A 26,154-nucleotide genomic window follows, 5' to 3' on the forward strand; every position below is an offset into this window, starting at 1 on the left:
TGCGAATGTACAAAAAGTGTGTGTTTGTACAAAAAGTGTTATTTTAAGACAATAAGTGTTGTTGTTGTTGTTCTTGATGTTTGAACAAAAGTGTTTTTATAATAAATGTTGTAAATAAAGTGTTTTTTATCGTTGTTCATGTTGAACAAATAGAGTTTTCATGTTTGAACAAGTGTCATTTTTTTTTTTTTTTGTTGAACAAGCGTCATTCATATGTTGTTCATGTTGAAGAAATAGAGTTTTCATGTTGAATAAATGACCTCGAAATATTGTTTTTGTTGTTCTTGTTAACGTACTAGATAGATCTATGGGTAAATTATTACTATTACTACTTACTTTTTCATTTGTCACGTATGATTAGCAGTTAGATGCAGTCCGACTGTCGTCAACAGCAGCAGCAGCAGCAGCAGCATGTATCAATTTAAAACACCCTTCAGATCGTTTCTGTGTGGTCCATCAATGTCGGGGTAAACAACACTTTTAGCTAAAATAATTCAAAATTGTAATAGAATTTTTTTGGAAAAACCAAAGAAAATTTATTATTGCTATAGTATTTGGCAGGAGTCATATGATCAAATAAAAGCTATTGCCCCAATCATACCAATACAATTTATACGAGGACTTGATGTTTTCAATAGCATTGAACCAAACTTGTGGCTGAATATTGATGATTTGGCTGAATCCATTGAACAGTTCTCACAGGAAATTCTACAGCTGTTCACCGTTCGCTCTCATCATGAACAGATTTCCATAACCCTAGTTCTACACAATCTGTTTCATCAGAGCAAATGTATGCGAACCCTTGCTTTGAATTGCCCCATCTATATCATCTACCGAGTTGTTCGTCATTCTAGCTCGCTAATAACTCTCAATAAGCAAATATACCCCGTTGCCCCTAAATTTATTTTGTCAGTGTACACTCAGGCGACAAATAAGCCCTACGGCTACATTTTGCTAGATCTTAATCAGAGCACACCCGAGGATCTACGTGTATTCACCGACATTTTCGACAATGAAATTACAGTATATCTTCCGGTGAACAGTAGAAAAGGCTATTAGTTGCCATTTTGACACTGAAGAAACTACACGAACAACGGCATTTATTTTCCGTTTTAGGCGCTTCAAAACCTCCACTCAGGAAGGATATACTCAAACTTGGTGTTGACAATGATTTCATTAATCTAATATCTGAACTTTGTTGAAATTTAACTGAGGGCAATGTATACTTGTCAGAAGATGTTAGACAACAGACAAAGCAACATCGTTCCACTGTACGCGCCTTGGCTTGCAAAAACAAGGGACAAATTTTTAAATGAAAACGTCTCCTTCAAGCGGGCGGTAGCTTTTTTACACTTTTACTGCCAATAATTGCAGGACGTGTCAACAGTTTTCTCTAGAGAATGGCAAAACCCTATAAATTGACACCATTTGAACTTATCCTCTCGCCCGTTGAACATTTTGAAGACAATCTAAGCAAATTCATTAATGATGAGAATATTGCTGATGACAAAAAACTGCTTTTATTTCAAGATGCATTGCGACGTGTGGACAAACAAAGACCTTATCGTGAGAGAACTGCCCCTGTTACCGTCACTGATCCCTCCAAACAGGAATAATCTCCTCAAGATTCTGCAGCAACAGTGCAATCAAAGGAGAAGGAATTGAATTCAATTGTATTGAAAATTGGAAACCTATTGCCAGTGACCTATCGTGAACAGAGTATTATATTATCTCATGTTGGAAACTGGTGATGAACATTAAGTTCAAGTTGACAGCACAGGGAAACGAATTATACTTCAGGGAAAAAGTTATAATCTAGTTGATTTAATTTGTGATATGGTGACGAATCGCAAAGGACTTTTATCCATTGATAATAATCTATACACCTTTCTAAGTGTATCAAACTTTCCCAAAAGTCTTATTGGCAATAAACAAATTCTAAAGAAACTAAGAGAATATAGTCCTCCAACAACGCCAAAACCAACAACATTTAAAAAAGAAGAAGATTCAATATTTGAAAATACTGGCCGCAGCAGCCGCAATGATTTTATAACACCTGTGACTGCTAGTCAAAAGCGAAGACAGATTGATTCACCCTCCAGTGTGCAAAAGGGGAGTGAACATTACACTACGTTTTTGCGTTCAAAATGGTTGAAGTTCTGAAACATGTCTATGAAAATATTGGTGAAGCGGGGAGTTTAAGTTCCCCCAAAACCCTTTCTAAAGTTGCTTCTGGCAGTACATTAAAAAAAGAAAAAGAGTATCTACAGAATGCAGTTACACACTGCATCGGAATTGCTGGCTTCGTGGTAAACAATATCGACAAACTAAAGCCTTTTTCCCTCGTCATATAATGCAAACGGATATTTTAACTTTAGATGCAATTCAACGGCGTCAGAATGCACCCTAAGAATATATTCAAGTGGCAATCAGTGTCTTTAGTCGCTATGCCTATGCCATTCCATTGCGGTCAAAGAGAGGTTTTAAAGTGGCTCAGGCAATTGAAAGTATTCTTCAACAGTATTGCTATACAAAAATTCAATCGTATCTTGGTTGCTAATTTGTTAATTCCCACGTGCAAAAGGTTCTATTGAAATATAATACAGCACTTTATCATAGTCAAATCCCGATAAAGGCTGCATTGGCTGAACGATTGATAAGAAAAATTCGTCTATTAATTTCAAAATATTGTAGAGTGAAAAATACATCTGCTTTTATTCAGGATTTAAATAAAATCATGCGGATATACAACAATCGACCCCATCGATCTCTGTCCAACTGCAAAGTTCATTGCAGTGAAAATACATTTCTTGCTTTTCTAAAGCAATATTCCAATGGTGAAAAAGAAAAAAAATGTGAAGAAGAAATTCAATGTTGGTGAAACTGTTCGAATTAATAGAACCACCAATATTTATGAAAAGAGGAATTATTTATGGAGCACTGAACTTTTTAAAGTGTCCAAAATCCTGGACACCGAACCCAAAACATATCGACTGCGAGACACCAAAGATGATGAGATTCTCGGTGGTTTTTATGAACATGAACTGCAAAAAGTTAAAAACACTAGTGAAATTTATCAAATTGAAAAGATATTAAAGAGTCGTACTCGTAGGGGCAAGAGACAGTTGCTTGTTCGCTGGCTAGGATACAACTCAGATTTTGATTCTTGGGTCAGTGCTGAAGATATTAACAATGCCCAATGATTTCTATGTGAATTTCATGTCCAATGTTTCTGATCCTCTTTACAATGACTTGAATAGAACAAGTGATTTTTGGATGAAACTCTCCCCACTATCAAATTCGACGATGGAAAGTATGAAGTGGCTCTTGTCGACTTTATTCTCAAAAATACCTACGACATCCTGAGAAAAGATCGTAAATATGAAATAAAAATTAGACCCTATGATTGGCAGCCACCACCCTCATTTGATCAAGAACAAATTCAAAGGATGAATTGGATGGATTATCCATATATTGAATTACCCTACGAGGAACTCACCTGTATGAATGATTTATGTCATTCTATTAATAAAAGAATTTCCGCTCGTAAAAAAGGAGCTTTTCATTTCAACTATTCAAAGGAGGAGGGCAAGATCTACATTAGTTCACCTATTGCCAATGAAAAGGTTATTCTCAATGATAATCTAAAGGACGTTATTGGCTTTAAGCTCAATATAATCAACGGTAAAAGTGCCGGAAACACTAATTTCATTTTTGCTGACTACCCGCCTGCCTTCTCCACGGACACTTGTATATTTCTCTACGCTTCATTTGTGGAAACATCTCGGGTTGGTAACTCAAATGTTCCCCTCCTACGAGTTCTTGAACGAAAAACCAATCAAGAAAATATTCACCACTACAATATAAAGCATCTTCAGTATATCCCTGTAAACACTTCTTATTCGGAACTCTGCCAGTTAACACTAAGAACTGAATTAGGTGATCCCATAGCAATATCAAAAGGTTTGGCTGTGGTTACATACCATTTTCGTCCTATTATTCAACAACAAGATGTCTAATAGAAAAGTGGTATTCACTTGTCCTGATATTGACTGCTATGTTAATACTTTTGGCCCAAGACAACAGTGCAATGGAATGGACTATTACAAAGGGCGCTCGTCAGTGTATGGCTATGGTCCTGGCAGTTGGTTTGCTAAGCTGTTTCATTCTTCATTACCTCTGACTAGAAAATACCTTGTACCGGCTGCGACAGATTTTGCATCCTCTACACTATACGATTGGGGCTCTGGCAAGGATTTTAAAAAAAGTGCTACGGAAAATCTTAGATCCAGTGCACGAACCCTTGGCTAGAGATTAAAACAAAATGGTAAAGGTTTTAAAAGGTCGAGAAACAATGCATCACTCATCAGTCTCTACTCAGGTCGGAAACGAAAGACATCACCCCTGTCGAAGAAAAGAATGAAAAAGCCGACACGTACTGTAAACAGTAGAAGAAGAAGCCCCAGGAAGAGAATCGTTAGATCGAAACTATATTTCTTTTCCTAAGATGTCCTACCTACCGCATAAGGATTCTCAACCTTCAATCACAGCCTTATTGAATCTATTCAATGCAGAAAATGTTGATGTGAGTGTCAAGCATGGATACTTTGAACAATTTTATCCTCAACAACCCCTCTCCGATAATATCCACTTTCAAATTTATTCCAATGAAGATTACTTTATGGACATGTCTTCTTATAGATATACAAATGAAAGTCTAGAAATCCGATAATACACTACCAATTCGGGCCTATGGAATATCCTATGAAAATTGTACATTACATAATTTATTTCGTCAAATCAGTGTCTACATCAATGGGATGCTGGTGAACACAAGATACACTCTCTCAAATTATACAAATTACATACAATTCATGCTGATGACACCCAAGTCATACAAGGAATTGAGAGGCGCCTCCAATGGATATGAATATATTACTAATACTGATAGTACAGATGCACTTAAAAATGCTACAACTAGCGAATTACATCTAGTTGGAAAAATATATCATGAAATATTTAATATACCCTAATGGCAACCACCCAATGTTAAAGTGGATATAAAACTGACGCTTGTACCATCCAATTTCATATTAAGAAAAGAACTTGCTGCCAATCCAGATGTAAGTCTCTCCCTCACCTCGGCATTACTTCATGTACGCAAACAACAGGTCATGAGTTCTGTTGCTTTGGCAGTGGAAAAACTGAGAGTCAGTGGAAATAATATTAAACTACTTGTTCCTCATACAATCAACAATCAACGTCATATTACCATGGGGTCACGCACCTTCACCGACTCATCCTTTATCAATGGTGAAATTCCGTCAAAGCTCGCTTTGGCATTTGTAAAAAGCGCTAGTGCAATAGGTTTGTGGACTGGATGGCCACATAAATTCGAAATGTTTGGACTTTCATCTCTTGTTTGCAAAGTAAACGGCATCACACTCTACAATCTATCTTTTGATAAATCCTATAGAACATTGTATGAGTTGACCATGCAAACCTTAGATCATGATTCGCATCTCTTTGAAAATGGTATGACCGAAGAAATGTTTGCTAAAACACATGGTATCATTGCATTGGATTTGTCTGGCACGCAGGATATGAGTATAGTACGTACGGGAAGTGTGCGTTTAGAGTGTACATTTTCTGACCCATTGGCTGAGAGTATTGCACTAATCTCACTAAATCAATATGAAAGCTATTGGGAAATCACTCCTGAAGGCAGTGTTTTACTAGACTTGGCGCCATGAACACCAGTCAAATAATTAATGTATTTAATATGGATCCCTACATGTCCCAGTACAAATCCTATTGTCTGCCCTCGGACTTTCTTGTAAAATTCAAAGTGGAAACAATACCTTGATTATTGTTAATAACAGTCCGTCGACTGTACTGACGGGTCATTGGCTATGCATCTTTCAAACAATGAAGACAATTGAATTTTTTGATCATCTTGGTCTACCCTATACATTCTACACACCCCACATCAGCAACTATATTGAGATCAGTGAAAAAACTATTATTCGAAATCGGAGGAGAGTGCAGGATCTGACGACTAAAAGCTGTGGCTTTGATGCACTACTATATTTTGTGTTCCGATGTCGCGGCTATACTTACGAGCAGTTTCTTAACATTTATGGAGACAATCCACGTCTGAACGACTTTCTAGTGGGAAATATCCTCTCAGATCAGTAAAGTATAAATGTCAATGCTCAAAGAGTAAAGTGCTTTAAAATTTTTTCTGAATTTGTTTATTAATAAAATGCATATATATATACAACAATGTCTTTAAATCTTCACTTTAGATTTCTTCATCGGTGTATAGGCAACTGTCGTAAACCACTAATACCGGTAAATCATTTGGATTCATTGTATATTGATCCAGATTGACTGCAAAGTCAGGGTCACATTTTCTACAGTATAATGTAACTTCACTCTTGTCATATATCTTTGTATAGTCAATGATACTATTTGCATTCATATTATGAAATTCACGAGTTTCAATATGTCTATTTGAAGCAATATCACATACAGTGTTTTCAAATGGTGAATCAAATTCGGTAACTGACAAATAAAAATCACTTGGCTTATAGTCATAATAAACAGTGTCGTCACAACGATGACGTAGAAACCAAATTACCCCAACAGTTGAATCGTAGATCTGACTCCTCCTCCCAGAATAATTTAAATCCACGACGATACCAATCTCGTAGAAATAAACTAAAATCACGTTTGGGATTCTTTCCAATCATAGCGGGGTAAGTATTCTCCCACTGATCACATTTATCATAGTGACAATTGGAGCACAGACGTCTCTAGGGTGAGAGTCAAAAATCTCCTCAAGACATGAATTACATCCTTTAATTTGTACTGCATAGCCTCTATGTAATTTACAAGAATTACATAATTCGCACTTTTCACTATAGTCATCAATAATTGTACAATTCTTACATTGAGTCCAACTGCCAAGAGTGTACATACATAGTTGACATGTGTAGAACATTTCTTTTGGGTTTCCGATGTCACTTGACTCTCTCAGAGCTAAAACGAAACTGATCGTCCCTGCTGACGGATAAATTCAGGGTGGAGGAATGAGAGAGGTGCAAGTTTGTTACGTCACCTCTTTCGAATAGTAGGGGGAGCCATCTATACTGAATTCATTGGCAATGTTTTCAATAGCATATCCACGATACGATTCTCCTTTTTTCCAATTAATACATCAATAAGTTGTCTATAAACAATTTAATCACATCGACAAAGCTTCATACAATAGTCCAATGGGGGAGAATGAGTTTTCATTATATTGTCAAGTGTTCCCCTAGAGAATATCCTGCGTTGAACAGATAACTTGAGAAAATCGTCATCCAAAATCAAATGTTTCTCCATAAACACTAGATTTGATCTAATTCTTTCTTTCTCAAATTTATTCATTTTTCAATCCTTTCACTCTGACTGATGACTCTAGACTGACCATGAATCATTAGCCCTAGCATTCTAACCTGACAAAAAGAAAGGGAATATTTTCGATTTCGAAACAATTTTATTGAATAATTACAACAACAATAATACTAAGCATGTACAATTAGCGATACAGTTTATTGTCTTCGATATGTTTCACTAATGCACTTAAAGCACATTGAAGTCTATTCACATGCGCTATATCAACTTTAGCAGCGAAACATAATTGATCCTCCATTTTAAATTTGCTCAAGGATATCACATATCTTGCATATACTTCATCCCATTACAGTAAAGCCGTGATCCTCTCGTGATTTCTACCACAATGTTTGGTGCTCTTGTATTATTGGTTTCAACTCCATTATCAACTTCTAATAGGGTAAACATTCCACTCATCATCAGCACAAATATATCCAAATGAGTAAAGTCAAACTGTTCTTCTCACTCCTTTGAATTCTATTCACAAACTAATAAAAACTATAGCAAAAATCCTTTCCTTATATTATCTGCAATCCTCTCCCACTAATATGTAACCAGCCCTCTTATTGGCTTAAAAGGTGATGTAACCGACTCTCTGATTGGTTTAGAAGGAGGTATGTGATTTGTTTCCTGTTGTCGGATCAATAAAATTCCCCCGTCGATTACGAAATCAATTTCTCAGAAATTCTCTCCCCTTCGTGGATCGATAATCCTTGAATAAATTATAACCTGTCGGCGCAAGACCAAATTGTAGATGGCAGCAGGGGTGTCCGTCACGACCTCCTGATAGGGTTCTACAAATATCATACCTTTCAGGCATCTCCCCGAGGGATGGGGGGGGGGGTATTTTACTCCCCACCCCCCTCCAAGGATACAGCTATTGGATGTTTCAACTCTGCTGAAAAAAATGACCATCTCAAAGTTTTTTATCGAACAACTTTGCTGGAAAAGTGGCGTGGGAAAGGGGTTAGTTACCCTCCAGTCTTTTTGGTCACTTAGAAAGGGCATTAAAACTTTCAATTTCCGTTCGAATGCACCATCTCCCGAACTTCTAGGGCCACTATTTTGATACGATCACCCCTGAAAAAAAAACCAAATTAACACACTACCACGATCTTTCTTCTGGTAAAAAAAAAATGCAAAATTCACATTTATCTGTATAGGAACTTGAAACTTCTGCAGTGGGGTTCTCTGATACGCTGAATCTGTTGGTGAGATTTTTTCTGAAGGAGCCATTAAGATTTCTTGACTTATTGAGTGTTTTCCCCCTTTTTCGCAGGCCCGTAACTTTTGATAGGTAACACTACTTACTGATATCAAAATTCCGTTTTAAAGTTTCGGTTACTATTAGGCCGAGTCACTTCTTACCCACATTTCCTTACCACGAATTGTTTGAAAGCGCAAAATTCCACATTGTCGCATATAGGAGCTTGAAACTTCTACAGTAGAGTTGCATCATACGCTGAACCTGATGGTGTGATTTTCATTAGGTTTCTTTGACTTTTAGAGGGTGTTTCCCCTTTTTCGAAAATCAGGCAATTTTTTCAGGCTCATAGTCTTTTAACACTAAATTGTAGTTCATTACCAGAACTTTTTGAAAAGCAAATCAAGAACATGCTTTTAATGCTATTCTCGCGTCTTTTTTTGCAGCTACACATATAAAAATTTGAAATTAAACTTACAATAAAATGCGCGATCATTAAAACTAAAATCAAAAATTAAAGAAGTTCATTATTTCAAAGAAGTTCAACCAGGACAGAAGAACAAGGTAATTCGTTCAGGTAAAAGAAGTGCTTTTAATGCTTTTAAATTAAAAGTTCTTGCCCGAAATAACTTTTTCAATGAAAAATAAAGATCTAAATTAAACTAGGAAAGAGCAGAAGTCAAATAATTTTTCCACCGTAAAACTTCCAAAACCGTTAATATATAAATGAAACACAAAACCAACAGAAATTACAATAAATAACTGATCCAAACTCAAAACGAGCAAATACTAAGATTAGTGGGGCTGACATCCCCACGCCTTCTGAAGAACAGAGCATAATTTGCAATTTACTGAAAACAATCCTTATTTTGAGCTGGATGTTCCTATTTCGTATAATTTTGAAAAAAAAACTTTATAGCCAGGATTATTGAACAAAACAACAAATGAATGGGGATTGACAGTTCAATATACATATATTGATATTTATTTCATAAATTGCTAATAATTTCAGATTTATTAAAGGTAAAAAAGTTAAGAAATTTAAATGTGTTTTGTTTTCCGTAAAGTGAAAATTATTTTAAGGTCTTCAGAAGGCATGAGGGGGGACCCCACTTCTCTTATTTTCTGCTCGTTCTGAGTTGGACTTGATTATGTATTGCAAATACTGTTTGTTTTGGGCTTCATTTATTGATTTATTTTTATTTTTCGGTATTTTTACGCTTGGAAAATTATTTGAATTTATTTCTGCTTATTTTTGGTTTAAACCATATTGGTTTAATATATACGGTATATTGTATACAAGGTATAAATTACACCGTGTACTGTATAAGGGTATACCCTATACCCTTTATACCATAAATCTAGGAGAAGCAATATGTATGAGCAATAGGACTAGCATTAATGATAGTAGTAATTGTATTAGTAAGTAAGCAGTAATGTAGTAGTTGTAGCAATAGCAAGCAGTAATGCACATTGTGAGTAGTGAAGGCACAACAGTTTCAGAAGGGAAAGATGTCAGACCACATTCTAAGAATTCTGACAGAATTCATGTAAGAGCCTAGTTCTAAAAATCGATAATGCTTGGAATCTGTTACGATAGATCGCAGATTATGGTTTCCCTTAGGGTGAGAGATAAGTTATTTCTTCCAGTTTTTGTCACATTTAATTAGGTTTCATGAGAATTTATATGTATCAGTGCATGGTTGTCGATACATAAAGGAAACTTCAGAAATTAGTTGACATCTAGGTGTTACGTTTAAGGTGAAAGGAAATTTATTTAGTAGCTATATTGAGAGTAGGAACGAAAACAGGTAAGGCATGTTGTAATATAATATTAAGAAGTCAGCTTAGGGATATTGAAAAGATCAATGTAGTTAAAGAGGTTTTCAGAGCTAAAATCTTTGGTGTAATAAACGTTTGGAATTGCTTACCAACTAAAGGTATATCTGGATGAATGTCTACTCCCACACACATGATATAAATGTTAAATATGATTATGTCTTATCCTTTCACAAGTTGATTGACCTAGCTTCACTTCTAGGCTGTGGTCGGTATAACACATAAGTACCAATTTTCAATCTAGAGGATCCATTAAGAGGCATAAAATGTAAGAAAAAAGCAATTAGAACGTCATCAGACTCCATCTTTTGAGAGTTGGATGGACCAACGAATTAAACGTTCAATTTTGACCCTTTTTTACTTAACATTATCAAACTTGGCTGGGATCCTCCCGCACAAAAAGGATAATTTGATTGCGGGGGCAACACTTTGGTTTTGTCTTGTTTTTTCTCTTTGTAGATGATTTTAGTTTAATATAAACTTTCAAGCACCACTTCATAGTAAGATTCTGTGGTTCAGTTGGGCTGGCACTTCATAGTAAGATTCAGGGTTTGAGTTGGGTTGGGATCCTCCCACTCAAATAGGATAATTTTGTTGCAGGAGCAAAACTTTATTTATTTTCTTGCTTTGTCGATGTTTTTAGTTTAATATAAAATTTCAAGTAACCGTTCATAGTAAGATTCGGGGGTTGAGTTGGGCTGGGATCCTCCCACACAAATGGGATAATTTGGTTGTGGGGGCACCATAGCTAGTTAAAACTGTGTATAAATTATTTATTTTCAGTCCTATTGCATAGGCAATAAAGGAACATTTAACATTTTTTTCTGATTTTGTGTACTTTCGCAAGAAAATGGTTCGTCTTTAACAAACTTCGTCATAGCTAGTTGAAATTGTGGGTAAATTCTTCATTTTCATGTGTGGGAGTAGAGGTTCACCCAGATATACCTTTAATTGGTAAGCAATTCCATACCTTTATTATACCTAACATTTTAGCTCTGAAAACCTCTTTAACTACATTGATATTTTCAATATCCCTAAGCTGCCTTCTTAATATCATATTATAACATGCGTTACCTTTTTTCGTTCCTACATTCAATATGGTTACTAAATAAATTTCCTTTAGCCTTAAAAATAACACCTAAAACTTTCGCCTTAAACGTAACACCTAAAATGTCAACTAATTTTTGAAGGTTCCTTTATATATCGACAACCATGCACTGATACATTTAAGTTCTCAGGAAACCTTATTAAATGTGATAAATTCTGGAAGAAATAATTTATCTCTCACCTTAAAGGAAACCAAAATCTGCGATTTATCGTAACAGATTCCAAGCACTTCTTTTCTCTTCTTTGGGGGAAAAAAATTCAAAAGTAGTAAAACTATTCTTTTTTGCCTTTTTTCTCATGTGGAAATTCTTGGACTTAGAATTTTTTTTATTAATGCTGATGTATCAATGGTACTCTAAGGCTGCTTATAGACACTACGCGCATGTCCCAATGGTACTCTATGATAGGTTATCGACACTACCTAGTTTATTGCATCTATTAAATCAACAGTTTTCACGCATTGGAAGGATAAACACCTGTATCATATTTAAAAAAAAGTGAAAATAAATTATTCAAGGAAAGTGTGTACACATAATAAAATTACCGTTGGTTTGAATGCTGAAAAGGAGAAGTATTTTAACTATGAAACAAGTACAAGTGCTAACACCATTGGAAACGTATGCGTGCGTTGTCACGACAGCGAGAGTTTGGATTTCTTTGGAATACCCAAAGCATTTTATAATGGGGATGGTGGATATAAGAGAGTGAGATATCTGGAGATGATACTGCTCAAAGAAAATGCTAACATAAAAATAATAGTTGACGATACGGGGCAACATCTTGCTTATGTTTCTGGTAATACATTACCTATTGATAGATCCTATCGTCATCTTTCTGGTATTAATATTCAACGGAAGGTAAAAAGAAGACTGGCATACTCTTCTAGCACCATTATAAATCATATCACGTCTACGTGCCAGAACTGTTGTCTGTGTAAAAATAATGTCACAATAGACAGTGATATCAGAGGCAAAATAAAAAAGGCATTGGACGACAACATTACTAATGAATATAAAAATGAATTGACGGAAAATAAAGCGCATGTGAATATTGTTGCTACTAATGATCATATAGTCAGTGAACCCAATAATATCAAAGATGCAATACATATTGAACCTGTAGCTGACACCCCTGTAAAAATTGTGTATGACTCAAAATGGATTAATGATTATTCTACTGGAGAGAAGAGAGTAACTTTAGTATCAAGAGAGAACATGATGAATTATTTTATGGAACAGATTCAAAATGTCCAAAGTTGGTCAATGATATTAATAATGTATAATAATGTATGTAACATATTTTTATGTTAATATTCTACATGTCTTTGTTTTAATAGAAATGTTTCATGCATTACTTTATTATATTTCCATTATTTTTGGGTACGCTAGCAAGTCACACGTTTAGAATGTTTATTAAAAAGTCAGAGATATAAGAAAATGAATTTTCAGACTTAAAAATACTGCTAGCAGGCCCATAGAGGATATATTGGAAACTGAGAAAGGTTAACTGAACTTACACCAAAGTCTGAGCATACCTCAATACTAAGAATAGACATTATTTTATTAATTTTGATTAATATCAAAATTAATGTATTAGTACAAAACCACACACACACATACACAAACGCACACACACACACACACACACACACACAAACGCACATACACACACACACACACACACACACACACACACAAAGGTTCAGCCGTACATTGGGAAGCGAAAGGACCGATTTTGTGACAGTTATAGCATCGTCTTGGCAAGAACTTAAACAAATCAGCAGATAGACGCTCGTAGCCAATAATCACCGAAACACTCAGAAATTGTTGGAGCTCACTAATAGTGTCAAAATACACTTTGAAAGAGCGGGATTTTCTGCATTGTTCAGTCTTCGTACTATTCGGGATTAGATTTTTTAGTCATTCAAAGTTTATATCCTCAGGGACATTTCGAAGCACAGCTATGTGCAGGGGCTCTCGAACAGCAATTTTGAGGTCGGGCTTGGAAGATTTTGCTTTCTCAACGATTTTCGCTGCTGCAGCTTCCGACGTGACCACAAGCTTCCATTCGTTTGCAGATTTGCGAAGTTCGCTAATGTCATTTGCATTTTCACAGAAACTGTCTATGAAAGCTTTCCGGTCATTTGGGCCATTGAGCTCCTTGGGGGGATTTTTCAAAACAACAGAATAGGAAGGATCTTTGGGCTTGGACGTTTCATGTGCACTACGACTGCTTGTGAAAATACTGACCGCTGGAGCGAACTGGGTAGCTAAAAAATTATCAAGCTTTTGAGAGAGTTCATTTACTTTGGCAGTAACTGTTGCAGTCACCGCATCTCCGATGACCGGAACCGAGCAGGGGTTAAAGATGACAAATTTTGGCATGCTCACATTATGTTTCGCAGCTGAAACTAGAAGTTTGCACATTTCAATGATATTGTCTTCATATTTAGAGTAGGTCACAAGACGATTCATAATATTCAACTCAGTATGAAGAATTTGCTTTGCCTTTATAACATCTTCATGTGTGTAGAAAGCAACACACGTTTTTATGATACAGTCCAATTTTATTCCATCTGTAAGTGTTTTCGTAACACAATTCAGTAACGGATTCAAAATAATTTTTTCACTTTCAGCCATCGTAGGTCCAAGCGTAATCAAATCTCAATGTAAAGTCATAAAACAAAGACCCGCAAGGGGGGCTTTTTTAAGTCCCCTATTTTCCAATAAACGCCATCTAATTATCCAAATGAAATAATTCAATCCAAATTGAAATAGTACAAATAGTTCAATCACACAGCCTGACAGTCAATATAACCAAAAACCTGTTTTTTCAACAGATAATCCTCTCAGAAAATAAGAGGTGTTAACTGCATAAATGCTTGACATCCTTGATAATGTATGTAATATATTTGTATGTTAATATTCTACATGTCGTTATTTTAATAAAACATTTTAAGCATTACTTTATTATATTTCCATTATTTTAGGGTACGGTAGCAAGTCCGACGTTTAAAGAGTGTATTAAAAGGTCAGGGATGTAAGAAAAGGAAGTTTCAGAGATAAATATACTGTTAGCAGGCCTATAGTGGATATATTAGAAACTGAGATAGGTTAACAGAACTTATACCAAAGCCTGAGCATACCCCAATACTAAGCAATACCTGTCAAAAGACATTGCACTCTTATTTCTATCATAGGGATGTCACATCATCATTTTGAATACACATTATTTTATTAATTTTGACTTTATACATATCCTCAATACTAAGCAATACTTTTTAAATGATATTATTTTATCATTTCGCTCACACATTTCTAAATTTAGGCAAATACATCATCTGTACTCTATGCTTGCACATAGACACTACGTGACTGTCCCGATGGTACTCTATGGATAGTTATCGACACTACCTAGTTTATTGCATGCATTAAATCAGTAATTTTCATACATTGGAAGGATAAACACTTACATTATATTGTTTGTTTAAAGTGAAAAGCAATTATTCTAAGAGTGTGTTATATTTGCTAGAGTGGCAGAAACGTTACATATTTATTTAATTTAAGCCCTTATTCAGCTATAATAATTTTTGGTTTGATTGACACAGAATATATTGGACTGAAATATTCCTCAATTGGTGCTATTTTAGAAGCAGCTTTCTTATTGCTAGATGAACAACGCCGTGAAGTTTATAGCTATAAATGGAACATCAAATATAATATTTTTAAGCACAAAAATACAAGTAAAAAAAAATTAAGTACAAAATAAAACATGTACAAGAGGAAATTTAGGAAATCTGCAGTATTTTCAATGTGCAAGCTGTTTATGTTAAGGGAAACGTGCCGACTGATAAACTCTTACTAGGAAAATATCATAAAGATATACCTTTATTCAACTTAGAAGACTTCAAATGTGAGAAATACCTGCATGCTCCGGAAGATTAAGTTAGATATTTCGTTCAATGGGTCCAAGAAAAGATACCTCACATGGAAAAATGCATCAGATATCCGAAGACCTAAGCTCCTGCTCCTTCTTTCAAATGGGTTTATATTTTTTTAAATATGTAAATATGTATGTTTTTCCAAACATTTTTTTTTTGTTGAATATATTTTCTAAGCAATAAACATGTTTTAGGTTACTTTGCATTTTCATATACGACTTATACATCATGTTTAGCTCTAGGATACTGTTTGAAACATGAAGGAACATTTTTTTTCCACAAACACCCACACATACACACACTCACATACACACCCACCCACACACCCACAAACACACCCACACACACACACACACACACACACACACATTTTTTTTTCCACAAACACCCACACATACACACACTCACATACACACCCACCAACACACCCACACACACCACAACACAAAAAAACAAACAAACACAAACAAACATAAAAAAACACAAACAAAAAAATACATAAAAAAACAAAAAAACACAGTCAAAAACAAAAACACAAACTCAAAAAAACACCCACCAACACACACAAACAAAAAAACACATACATACACACACACAAACACACACACACACATACACACACACACACACACACACACACACACACACACACACACACACACACACACACACACACACACACACACACACACACACACACACACACACACACACACACACACACACACACACACACACACACACACACACACACACACACACACACACACACACACACACACACACACACACACACACACACACACACACACACACACACACACACACACACACACACACACACACACACACACACACACACACACACACACACACACACACACACACACACACACACACACACACACACACACACACACACACACACACACACACACACACACACACACACACACACACACACACACACACACACACACACACACACACACACACACACACACACACACACACACACACACACACACACACACACACACACACACACACACACACACACACACACACACACACACACACACACACACACACACACACACACACACACACACACACACACACACACACACACACACACACACACACACACACACACACACACACACACACACACACACACACACACACACACACACACACACACACACACACACACACACACACACACACACACACACACACACACACACACACACACACACACACACACACACACACACACACACACACACACACACACACACACACACACACACACACACACACACACACACACACACACACACACACACACACACACACACACACACACACACACACACACACACACACACACACACACACACACACACACACACACACACACACACACACACACACACACACACACACACACACACACACACACACACACACACACACACACACACACACACACACACACACACACACACACACACACACACACACACACACACACACACACACACACACACACACACACACACACACACACACACACACACACACACACACACACACACACACACACACACACACACACACACACACACACACACACACACACACACACACACACACACACACACACACACACACACACACACACACACACACACACACACACACACATACACAAACAAACACACACACTCACACACACACACACACAAACACACACACAAACCCCCACACACACAAGCACACGCAACAAACCAAAAAAACAAAAACAAACTAAAACAAACACACCCAAAAACTCAAACAACCAAACAAACAAACCAAAGCGAAAACTAAAAAAAAGACACAAACACAAATATAAAGATGTGCCTCAAATAAACATCGTTCTACGTGAGATAAACCATGCAGACAGGCGACATTCTGCGTTGAATGCAAAATTGGCAGTTAAACGTGTTACAGTGTAAAATGTCCCCCAAACAGTAATCCACAAAAGAAATGACATCTGAAGCTTCTGCAGTCAAATGTTTATCGTGGAACATTAATGGCTCGTTCCCAAATAAAACTCCGATCTTAGATGTTGTATTTGAGCAAAATGAAGTTGTCTGTTTACAAGACCATTTCGTCACAAGCCACAGTAAAAGTATTCTTAGTTTTAATAGTTCAGTATCGGCTTGTTCAGTTTCAGCGAACCAGCTAAGTGGAAAAGGGTGACCTCCGGTGGTATTGCCACTCTCGTTCGTTCGACTCTAAGATCTAGTGTATTTGAAGTCAATGATAATTTTCTGGTGATTCGTGTTGAGGGATGTGTTTTTATTAATGTATATTTGCCTACAAATTACCATTATGAGCATTCGGACTGTACTTTTACTTATTCTAGTGATAAACTAGGCCAGTGTATTAACCGTATTAGATCCCTAAGCCTTCAATGCATATTAGTTGGTGACTTCAATTACGATTTGAATGAACTGCTCTTATCTAGGTCTTTACGTTCTACGTTGTTGTTTAGTATTTTTGGAGACCAGTTTGATCTCAAGTGCAAAGATTTAAATTTTACACAGATACAACCTCAATGTCTACTTCAGATCTCGATCATGTCGTTGCGTCCGCAAATCTCGGGATTTTTCCTGTCAAGGTTTTGCTTGATTTTCAGCTATCTGATCACTTACCAATACAGTTCTCAGTCGAGATTCCTTGCCAAAGCTCAGATAAACAAACACAAAAAACTTCAAAAACACCTCCTAGGTCTCACCGTGATTGGCGTAAAATTAACCCTGTTTTATTTCAAGAAGAAGCCGCCGGAGTCCTTAATAAGATTCGTGTCCCTTTCCATCTTCTCTCTAGATTAACTGCTCTTTCAAAGGAGGAAACACAACTATCAGTCGACATTTATTGCGCAGAAATCGGCCATTCCCTTCGCTGTGCTGAAAAAGCTGCCGTCCCTCTAATATAGACCCCGTCATCCTACCCTTCCTGGCTGGTCTGAAAATCCAAAATTTCTGGTCTGAAAGTCTAAATTTTGGCTTCAACTTTGGGTTTCTTGTGAACGACCCCGTTCGGGGGTAGTCAATTCAATCTGCCTGCTCACAAAAAGAAAATTCGCGAAGGAGCTAAAAGCTCACAGAAAAAAGATGATTGATATCGAATCTACACAGGCCAAAATTAATCCTTCTCTTCTTTGAGGTTTTCTGTCCTCTAAAAGCGATGAGTCTTTGTCCCCATCTGCTAGAACCATAAGCCAGAACCATAAGCATGAGGTTGCCACTCATCGTCAAGTATTATTTTTATGTTGGTATTCTCTTTGAGCAGTATCATCTCCGGATATCTCAATCTCGCATATCCACCATCACCACTGTAGAATGCTTTGGGTACTCCAAAGAAATCTAAACTCTCACTGTCATGACAACGCACGCATACATTTTCAATAGTGTTAGCACTTGTACTTGTTTCATAGATCAAATACTTCTTGTCAGCATTCAACGCAACGATAACTTTATCATGTGTACACTCTTTCCTCGAATATTCATTTTCACTTTTTTTTTAAATATGATGCAGAAGTTTATCCTTCCAATGTGGGAAAATTACTGATTTAATACATGCAGTAAACTAGGTAGATTCGATAATCTAACATATAGTACCACTGGGACATGCATGTAGTTATGAGCAGCCATAGAGTGCCATTGATGCATCTGCATTAATGAAAAAAAGCAATTTTCCAAGTCCTAGAAATTCCAAGTCAGAAAAAAGAAAAAAAACAGTAGTGTTACTACTTCTGAATATTTCCCCCATAGAAGAGAAAGGTACTTCTAAATTTTTTGCGATGAAGAGAAAAAATTTCCACTTTAATTCTGACTTTTTTCATTACGCCAAGTCTAACCCTATAGCCTCCTTACTACCTCAACTACTCATAGTTCAACCACTTCAGATGTACAATAAAGAGCGCTAGTGGCATGCAGCAAAGGATATTTGTACTTCTCGTTTATCCTAGACAACATTACTAAATTAAGCTTTCCTACTTTTTGCCTTCAAACTATTCCTATGCAAAATGATTCAAAGTACCAAGGACAGTAAAATTTAAATATGATTGTTTGAACCAGTTAAGTAGAAACTAACAACACAATTCAAATATTAAAAAATTAGAAATAATCAGAATTCCAATCTTTAGTGAAAGTAGCTGTCCTCTGAGGCTTTCCTTCTTTCTAGCTTCAAAATATTCCTATGCAGAATATTTCAAAGTTTCAATGACAGTGAAATTAAAAAAAAGATTGTATGAGGCGGTTTAGTAGAAACTAACAAAAACATTCAAATATAAAAAAAATAAGAAAAATCAGGAAGTCAATCTTTAATGAAAGAAGCTTTGTTCCATACCATTCCTTTTTCTACCTTCAAACTATTCCTATGCAGAATGATTCAAAGTACCAAGGACTGTGAAATTAAAATATGATTGTTTGAACCAGTTAAGTAGAAACATCTTTAGTGAAAGTAGCTGTCCTCTGAAACTTTCCTTCTTTCTACCTTCAAACTATTCCTATGCAGAATGATTCAAAGTAGCAAGGAATAACATTCAAATATTAAAAAATTAGAAAGATGCAGGATTTCAATCTTTAGTGAAAAGAAGCTTTACTCCAAACCTTTCCTTCTTTCTACCTTCAAACTATTCCTATGCAGAATGATTCAATGTACCAAGGATAGTGAAATTAAAATATAATTGTTTGAACCAGTTAAGTAGAAACAAACAACACAATTCAATTATTGAAAAGTTAGACAGAATGAGTATTTCAATCTTTAACGAAAGAAACTTTCTTCTAAAGATTTCCTTATATTTACCCTCAAACTATTCCTATGCAGAATTAATCAAAGTAGCAAGGACAGTAAAATTAAATTATGATTGTTTGAACCAGTTAAGTAGAAATTAACAATAAGATTTAAGTATAATAAAATTAGAGAGAATCAGGGTGTAAATATTTAGTGAAAGCAGCTGTCCTCTGAAGCTTTCTTTCTTTCTGCCTTCAAACTATTCCTATGCAGAATGATTCAACGTAACAAGGACAGTGAAATTAAGATATGATAGTTTGAACCAGTTAATTTGAAACTAACAAAACAATTCAAATATTAAAAAATTAGAAAAACTCACGAAATTGAAAAATGTTAAATGTTCCTTTATTATCTATGCATTAGGACTAAAAAATGAAGATATTTATACAGAATTTCAACTAGCTATGGCTAAGTTTGTTAAAGAGGAGTCATTTTCTCACTAAAACATACAAATTCAGAAAAAAATATTAAATGTTCCTTTATTACCTATGCAATAGGGACAAAAATGAAGCATTTAGGCAGTTTGAACTAGCTAAGACTAATTTTGTGAAAGACGAGCCATTTTCTTGCGAAAACACATAAAATTAGAAAAAATATTAAATGATCCTTTATTACCTATGCAATAGGACTGAAAATGAAGAATTTACACACAATTTCAACTAGCTATGGCTAAGTTTGTTAAAGCATTTTCATGCAAAAACACACAAAATAAGAAAAAATGTTAAATGTTCCTTTATTACCTACGCAATAGGACTAAAAATAAAGAATTTACACATAATTTCAACTAGCTATGGCTAAGTTTGTTAAAGACGAACCATTTTCTTGCATTGATCGAGCATCGATCAATGCGTTCGCGACAACCGACAAAGCGTGGGCACAACCGAGACGTGGCTGGAATCCAAATTGGTTAGGTGGAACATAGCATTTTGAGTTCAGTTGGCCAATGAACAGAAATTCAAAAAGCTTACAGAAGGTAGTAGCCACTGTTATAGGGCGGAAGGACGAGCACTGGGTGGCGATTTTACCTTTCTTTTGAATAGGAGTGAGATCTCCGATTGAGAAAGAAGACGGTACAACTCCTTGGGTAACAATCATCTGTATCAAAAGAGCAATATGGTTTACCAGCAGCTCGCTTCCATGCAGAATTTGAAGAGCGCTTATTTTATCGATGCCAGAAGATTTCTTACGTTTTGATTGCTCGCAGTACAGAATCAGCTGAAACAAAAAAAATTGTCGGTTGGACACCTAGACAGATATTTATCAAGCTTATCTTTATATTCGGAGTGTAGGGCGGCACTGGTGGGGAGAATTCAGCTGAGAAGTATGAATTTCATTCGGAATCAGGAATAACTTGAGCAGATAGATGGGCGCTAAGAGGATTTCTTGATACATTTCTCCAGAAGGAAGGTTGGGACAGAGAAGCTTACCGGGATGTCTCTTCAACTATCTGGTTCATGTGGATACATAATTTTCTTGCAAACTTTCTTTTGGTAGAAAGACGAATGTCAGAAACCCAGCCAGAGTGAGGACGGTCCCACTGGAGCCACAAATGGTGCCAAAATTTTGATTTTCTCCAAGCTTCAACTAGGCTCGGATTACTCGACCAATGCTTTGTGACACCCCGACGTATACGTTTAAGAGGTATACTGGCTTTTTCTGCGCATCGCAGAGCAAATTTGTGCAAGATAGATATCTAGCAACATCCGTATTTCAATTGCATCAACTTGCAGATTTTCCATGAGCAGCTGGAACGGAACATGAATTTTATGTAGGACAGAATTAGTTACTGCAGCAAAAAAGTCATCTTGGATATTTTCCAAATCCCTGTAAAATTGGACTTGGGGCTGATGTGGTTGTGTAGTGGGAGCAGACTGAGCAAAGGAACAATAAATAGATGCAGATATTGGAAGGTGGTCTGATAGTTGGAAATCAGTAACGACGTGAACAGGTGACACTTGGAGATTTATAGAATAAACTGCATGGTCAAGGTTCGATACGTGACTTGAATGGTGTTTGTAAGTGTAATTAAGATCTTTCGGCAATATCCTAAGCCAATCATCAAAAATACCAGACAAAATAGAAGTACGCAATAACGATGCGTCATTTAAATTACAGTTAAAATCTCCTTTAATAATACAACACTTACCTAACAGGCGAATCTTTGAAAGGCAAGACCCTAGTTTCTCACGCGCAGAAGTAAATAAAAATTCTGATCGGTCATTGCGATAATCTGCTGGGAGATAGACGTTTACAATAACATACTCTTTTACACAGACAGCAAGAAAAAAATCACATGAATCAAAAATATTCGACCGGCACAAAGTTCTAACAGGCATCACAATATCAATCGAGGGGTGGTCACAAGAAGCAGATTGCTTAGCAGGTACTAAATAGGCAGCAAAATTATTGTCAATTTTCAGAAGGCTTAAATTCTGACTTGTCAAGAAATGCCCTTGCAGGCACAATACGTCACAATTCGAAAGCAAACCTTTTATCACAGGAATTTTGACTAAAAGTCCACCAGTAATATTCCACGAAAGTACAGCTTGCCTACTAGTAGACACATCCATGTCATACCATGGGATTTGCTAGTTGACTGTTGTTATTAGGACACTTTACACTGTAACAAGTATGGCCGGTAACTTTACATTCTAGACAGAACATTTTTTCCAAACACGGAGAGGCACTGTTTGAGGTGTGATCGCACGATCCACAGCGAGAGCAGAGGGTCCGATTCGAGCACTGCGAGGCCAAATGCCCAGTCTTATGACATGAGAAACAACGTTTTGGGAGATATACAAATGCTTGTGCAGAAAGCTTTTCGTACTCAACTTTCGCAGAAACTTTTAAGAACTGGTCCTGGCTTTGTTTTGACTCAAAGCAAACCTTGGACACTCAGAACTTTCTGCACTCTGAAACTTTCACACACTTTGGTAGAAGAGATATTACTTGAGTCTCATCATATTCGATCGGTACGTGTTTCAGGATCCCTATAAACAGTGGGGATTTCACACTCACCGAGATACCTGAGGTCCTGGTTTTAGCATTCTCGGCAATTTTATTCGCTGCACGCTTTGACTTAACAACAAGTTTCCATTCCGAAGCCGATTTTTTAAGTTCACTTATTTCACCTGATGTTTCAGGGCAAAGTTTATCGACGAAGTCCTTACGAGTATTAGGTGAGGTCAGGTTTGCAGGACAGTTTTTTAGTATAACGGCAAACGTAGGAGTTGGGCAGGGTTAATTGTTACGTTGGTATTAATTCTAAATGGCCAAAATGCGTCACATTCTCTAAAAAGCCGTCAATTTTCCGAGAGAGTTCATTAACTTTCGAGACTAAAGTAGCCGAGACTGCCTCCCGATTGTTGGTGTTTCAAAAGGTGAGAATATAACAATTGCAAATTATCCTTTGCCGCCTGATTTAACTGTTTACAAATGTCAAATACATTATCTTCATCCTTTGCATTTTTCACACATCGGCTCTTAATATTCAGCTCCTTATACAGAAACTCTTTAGTACTGATAATAGTACCATGATAAAAAAAACTTACAGCTTTTCCGATAATCAGATCAATTTTCGCATCATCAAGCATAGATCTCGTTACAAAGTTCAGTAATGGGTTTAAAATAATTTTCCTATTTTGATCGGTCATTGCGCAATCTAATTATCATAGGCGGGGACAGTCCAGTATTCCAGTCAAAATATATATGTATAGGGTTAATTAATATGTTTGTCAAATAATATAATCATGTTCAGGGTGAACTATTTTCCAATTCAAGTCTAATTATGAAGTTAACTCAATAGTTCAAAACCATAGGGAATCACAAATGTCTTACTGTATTAACAGTTTTACTGTAAAAATGAGATTATATCCAAAAAGAGGTGTTTTCAGTATGAAATCTCACTGTAGACTGATCCTATTTGTGTGGGAGGATCCCAGTCCATCTCAACTCCTGAATCTTACCATGAAGTGCCAGCGCAACTCAACCCCCGAATCTTACTAAGAAGTCGTACTTGAAAGTTTATATTAAAGCAAAAGTATCGACAAAGCGAAAAAAACAAGACAAAAATCAAAGTGCTGCCACCGCAACAAAATTATCCTATTTATGTGGGAGGATTTCAATCCAGTTTGATAATGTTAAGTAAAAAAGTGTCAAAACAGAACTTTTAATTCTTTTGTCCATCTGAATCTCAAAAGATGGAGTCTGATGACATTCTGATGACTTTTTTCTTACATTTTATATCTCTTAATGGAGCCTCTATATTGAAAATTGGTACTTGTGTATTATACCGACCACAGCCTAGTAGTGAAGCTAGGTCAATCGACTAGTGAAAGGATAAAAAATATATCTAATCATATTTAAAATTTATATAATGTGTTTGGGATTATACATTCACCCAGATATACCTTTAGTTGGTAAGCAATTCCAAACGTTTATTACACCAAAGATTTTAGCTCTGAAAACCTCTTTAACTGCATTGATCTTTTCAATATTCCTAAGCTGACTTCTTAATATTATATTACAACATGCCTTACCTGTTTTCGTTCCTACTCTCAATATGGTACTAAATAAATTTCCTTTCACCTTAAACGTAACACGTAAAACTTTCGCCTTAAACGTAACACCTAAAATGTCAACTAATTTCTGAAGGCTCCTTTATGTATCGACAACCATTAACTGATACATTTAAATTCTCAGGAAACCTTATTAAGTGTTATAAATTCTGGAATAAATAATTTATCTCTCACCGTAAAGGAAACATAATAAGCAATTTATCGTAACATATTCCAATCATTATCTATTTTTTAGATCTAGGTTCTTACATGAATTCTGTCAGAATTCTTAGAATGTGGTCTGACGTCACTTCCTTCTGAAACTGTTGTATCTTTACTACTATTGCGCCTTTTTGGTCCAGTACAAAATCCCCTCCTCGTGGCCTGTTAGTTTCAACTTAATGCTTTAAGCCGTTTCTGAGACATATATGATGCGCCCTGTTGATACACTGCAAGGACATAATGTGTTTTGATTTAGCCCAGCATCCCCGTCAACAGTTTCTGAAAGTTCCTTATTAACACCATAAGTCTTAGTAATATCAATACTGACACCAGTTTTAGCACTACTACTTGTAGTAGTAGTATGTATATAGTGTTTTTAATTAGCTCACCGTACCCCTCAAAATGCTCATAAAGTTTCAACCCCGTGTTCGTATTTAAGTAAAATATCCGCCTAACATTATCTGAAAATTTCTCCTTAAAACCCTTAGGCTTAATATTGGTATTAGTAACCCCCTCCCCCCCTCCCGTGGAAAATAGCCCCCGCAGAAAATAGCCCCCCAAAAATATCCCCCACTGAATATACCCCCGGAAGATGCTCCCCCCACATCGACAATACCCCCCCCCCCCTCGAAAAATATCCCCCGTGGAAAGTAAAGCTTTCCAAATTCATGTGAGTTTTATTTTTTAATTTCCGCAGGGGGGAAAGAATTTCAGTATTTGTGTATTACGCGTCACTCACTCAATTTTACACTGTGTAAAATTCGAGAACACACTGGTTTTTTCGTTAGTTTCTTCGTTACTTTAGAAAAAAATTTGGGCTATACATTTGCACATTAGGGGGAGGGTAAATTAAATTATAGCGGGTCTGCATGGAAAATTTGTTTGGTACGATTAGTCTGCATATCAGATAGATAGATAGATAAGTGTATTTTAATGCCAAATATACGGCCATGAACACAGTAAAATAACATAAATAAAAGCACAAATAACATAAA

The sequence above is a fragment of the Artemia sp. Qi Xiang Cuo genome, chromosome 5, assembly GCF_049724085.1.
Source record: "Artemia sp. Qi Xiang Cuo chromosome 5, ASM4972408v1, whole genome shotgun sequence".
Classification (NCBI taxonomy): domain Eukaryota; kingdom Metazoa; phylum Arthropoda; class Branchiopoda; order Anostraca; family Artemiidae; genus Artemia; species Artemia sp. Qi Xiang Cuo.